Genomic DNA, 4181 nt, shown 5'->3' with positions numbered 1-4181 from the left:
CGACGAGGATGGGATTTGAACCCATGCGTGCAGAGCACAATGGATTAGCAGTCCATCGCCTTCACCACTCGGCCACCTCGTCAGCCTCCTGGGGTTGCAGCTGCAGCTCTGCCTGTGGCTGCCACTTCCACCACGGCTATCTCCACCAAGACTTGTGAACAAGGAAGACTAGCAAGTCCAGAACGGTTGGTGCAAACAGGTGAATAAGGAAGATCAGGGACAGACTGATCCTTCTTGGGGAACCCAGGAGCTGTCTCAAGGAGGCAGGGTACAATAATGAGTGGGTGGGCAGGCAAGCAGAGCCCAGCACAAAGCAGGAACCTGTGGTGGCCTTTGTCATCACCATTGTCTGCCCTCTCTGCTCCCTAGTCTTACCAATCAGGCTCATGGTTGTAACCTGCTACATCTGAAGATCTCTCACCCACTAGGGTTTCCCACTTACATGGACCTTGAATGTCTGAGAGGACCTGTTGCACACAAGGAGGCTGTCATTTGGAGTGCTGGGAGCCCAGAACACAGTCCTGCTTTCCAGCAAGAGCTTTTTAGAGCCCAAGACAGCACTCTGTCTTGCCATCTCCCAGCACATCCAAAAGTGTCACCTCACAACCCACAACTCTCTTCTTGAAAGCTGCTGCGGAAGCCTTGGTTTGAAAAGGAGTCCCAAAGAGAGTACACAGTCCTTTACTTCCCTGTATGAGGAATCAGGTGAAAATGTTTGCAGCACAGATGGGATGCATTTCAGCTGAAGTCATGGCAACATCTTTCCAAAAGCTGCTTTAAATGTACAGACCCAAGCCTCAGTTACACAGAGTGCACTCTTCATCTCTGAAGAATGTATATGATTTTTCTTCTTTTATCAGGGAAAGTTTCTTTTCTCTGTGATCCAAAGATCTCTAGCGTCAAACTGTGTATTGCCTGCTAATACCCTGTGTTCTCAGCAGAGGTTTGCTAGCTCCTCTAGTATCAGCGTCTGAAATATTTTACTCAAAATTTTTTGCCCTCCCTGATGTCTATCCTGCTGCTGTGGAGCAAACTTAGCCTGTTCAGTTCAGTTTCATTGTTCCTTTTCCCCAGTTCCTTCAGTGGGACACTTCCAAGTAAAACAAAGCAGTAACAGTGAAGATACCCACTTTGGAAGAAGACATCTAAGATAAGATCCGTTCTCATAGGAAAACATCATTATGCTAACACTGTAAAAGGGACACTCCCGCACTCCAGATAGCTGAGGAACCACGGGGATAGTTGATTAGAGAATATGAGCCTTATATTCCGTCTTGCACTGAGCCACGGCTGAAGAATTACAGAATCACAGAATTACAGAACAGTTAAGGTTGGAAGGGACATCTGGCGATCATCTAGTCCAACACCCCTGCACAAGCATCATCTAGAGCTCGTTGGACAGGATTGTGTCGAGACGGCTTTTGAATATCCTCAAAGAAGGAGACTCCACAACCTCTCCGGGCAACCTGTTCCAGTACTCAGTCATCCTCACGGAAAAGAAGTTTCTTCTCATGTTCAGATGGAACTTCTTGTGTTTCAGTTTCTGCCGATTGCCTCTTATGCTATTGCTAGGCACCACTGACAAGAGTCTGGCCCCATCCTCTCTTTGGAGCTTTATACATATTGATAAGATCCCTCCTAAGTCTCTTTTTCTCCAGGCTAAACAGGCTCAGCTCTTACAGCCTTTCCTCATGTAAGAGATGCTCCAGTCCCTTAATGAACTTAGTTGCCCTACACTGGACTCTCTCCAGCAGCTCCCTGTCTCTCTTGTATTGGGGAGCCCAGAATTGGACGCAGTACTCCAGACATGACCTTACTAGGGCTGAGTAGAGGGGAAGGATTACCTCTTTTGACCTACTAGCAATGCTCTTCCTAATGCAGCCCAAGATACCATTGGCCTTCTTGGCCACAAGGGCAAATTACTGGCTCATGGTCAACTTGTTGTCCACCAGGACCCCCAGGTCCTTCTCTACAGAGCTGCTTTCCAGCATGTCAGCCCCCAGCCTGTACTGATGCAAAAAAAAAAAAAAAAAAAAAAAAAAAAAAAAAACTACCAACCCTCTCTTTCAGCTGAATGAGCCTTTCCTTCCCTAGCTCCCAGGGTCAGTATAAACACTTTGAATATATAGTGGGGAATATAAGCTAAAGCACAAGAAGAGAGCAAAAGAATGAGTCTTGACCAGAAGCCACAACAGGATGGCTTGTGCCCCTTTATACCAAGTTTGGTTCTTCAGGAAATCATGGCCATGCTCTGAGGGCTGGCTGCAAGGCTTAGTGGTGTTCTCTTTGAAGAAGATGAACTAGAAGTCATGGACCAAGATTCTTCATTATTTCCCATGTTGCCAGTCCTCCCTAGAGGAGAGATTTAATCTGCATTCTCTCATTTCTTTGATATGTTAAGAAAAGCAGCCAAAGGCCTTATTTCTATTTGGTAACATGGCTGTCCAAAATTTGTAGAAGAGCTCTCAGATTTTACCTTTTGCACCCTACTCTGGTGCCTGCTCACACTTTCTTGATTACTTGGTACTGTAAATGACTGTAAATGCGTGAATTTAAGCTTGGATGTGAGATCCATCCTCCTTAATGCCCAGAGTCACAGACACTGTGATTCTTTCAGAATGCACTGGAGTCAAGGAAGGTGATCCCCTTTGAGGAGGCTGAAGGACAAGAGGAGCAGAGCTCTGTGCGCCTGTGAGGTATGTGCTTTGATGTTCACTGGAAAGGTTGTGTTTTCCCTGGATGCTCAAGTCAAGTTTAGCACTGGAATTATTACATACAAAGGAGAGGAAGGAAATGTTTTCCTGTCTCTTCTGAATGTTTCATTTCACAATGAAAAGGAAAACATCCCCAGAGGTTCTGCTGAGATTTGAACTCAGATCACTGGATTCAAAGTCCAGAGTGCTGCCCATTACACCACAGAACCACTTCTCCATGGCTAGGGCCAGCAGATAGAAAGAAAGAGAAAGAGGAACCAAATGAGCTGAAGGCTGGGATGAGCCATGCTGGAGAAGTGGCCAGGGCTAAGGTGTCCTTGAAAAGAAAGAAAATTCTCCATTCCTCATGGGCAGCCATGAAGGACTCCATGAAGAATGTATGCCACCATCTGAAAGGGCATGGCCAGAAGGTCTGACATTCAGTGTCTATCATGTCCCAAACACCAAGCATATCTGTTCATGAGAAAAATGAGGCTGTGCAAGTGAGTTTAGGGTGCTGATGAAGAAGCTGGCCTACTTCCCCCACCCTACTTTTCCTCCCTACAGGAGATACTAGACTCAAAAGCCAGGTACAGCAGCTTTTGTTGGCTTTGTTATTTTTGTTTTTCCTCAAACTGTTCCATGTCAAAGGGAACTGGACTTGTGGGTTTCTTAGAAGGCAATATCTGATGCTGGACTGGCACATGAAAATCTACCCTTCCTTTGATTTGCTGGTATCTGTTTGAGACAACTTTTAGTCCCCCATATAAATCCTTGACACTCCTAACCAAACACACCCTGATCCTATCCTTTGAACCCTTTCTACTGCACACAGCCCCTCCCTCCTCTCCCACTGACAAGAATCCTTCTTGATTCAGATCAAACCAGGCTGCCAGGAAGGACAAGGATGGTCCCCTTCTACCCAGCCCCAGGCACTTATGATGCAAGGGGCATATTTGCAGAATGGCATATGAGCTCAGAGCCCTTCAGCCAATCCTCAGTCTCTCCTCCCACATTGTGTCCATCCTGTTGCGTCCAGGGATGCTGCTCAGCCCTATGCCTTCCAACTACTGCAAGTCCCTGCTGCCCACCTGTCAGACCATCCCTCAGAGGCCTGGTTGGCTGCTGCCTGCTCCTGCTTTCATGTGGGTCCTCTCTGCAGTTTCCTTCTTTGAGCTGGGCTCTTCTTGCCTGCCCCACCCACACATTATTGCACCCTGCCTCCATGAGACAGCTCCCAGGTTCCCCAGGAAGGACCTACCTGTCCCTGATCCTCCTTATTCGCCTGTTTGCACCAACTGTTCTGGCCTGGGAAAGGAGCTCAGCAGAGGGCTATGCTTCTCAGTCCTATCCTCCCTCCTGGCAGGGACTCTTGACCAACAGAGAGCCATGAACTTGGCAGTCGTCCTTGTTCACAAGTCTCGATGGTGGTGGCCATGGTGGAGGAGGCAGCCATAGACACAGCTGCAGCTGTAGCCCTGGGAGGCT

General features: G+C 47.6%; 2 non-coding genes across 2 annotated transcripts; both read right to left on the bottom strand.

Annotated features, from left to right (window-relative positions):
• Positions 1-82, bottom strand: TRNAS-GCU (transfer RNA serine (anticodon GCU)). Its single transcript has one exon. It is a non-coding gene; the product is annotated as a tRNA-Ser (tRNA).
• Positions 83-2851: 2769 nt separating this feature from the next.
• On the bottom strand, positions 2852-2923 carry TRNAQ-UUG (transfer RNA glutamine (anticodon UUG)). Its single transcript has one exon. It is a non-coding gene; the product is annotated as a tRNA-Gln (tRNA).
• Positions 2924-4181: the final 1258 nt, after the last annotated feature.

This window comes from Rhea pennata, chromosome 19 (genome assembly GCF_028389875.1).
Source record: "Rhea pennata isolate bPtePen1 chromosome 19, bPtePen1.pri, whole genome shotgun sequence".
Classification (NCBI taxonomy): domain Eukaryota; kingdom Metazoa; phylum Chordata; class Aves; order Rheiformes; family Rheidae; genus Rhea; species Rhea pennata.
This window is presented reverse-complemented; position numbering and strand designations above follow the sequence as displayed.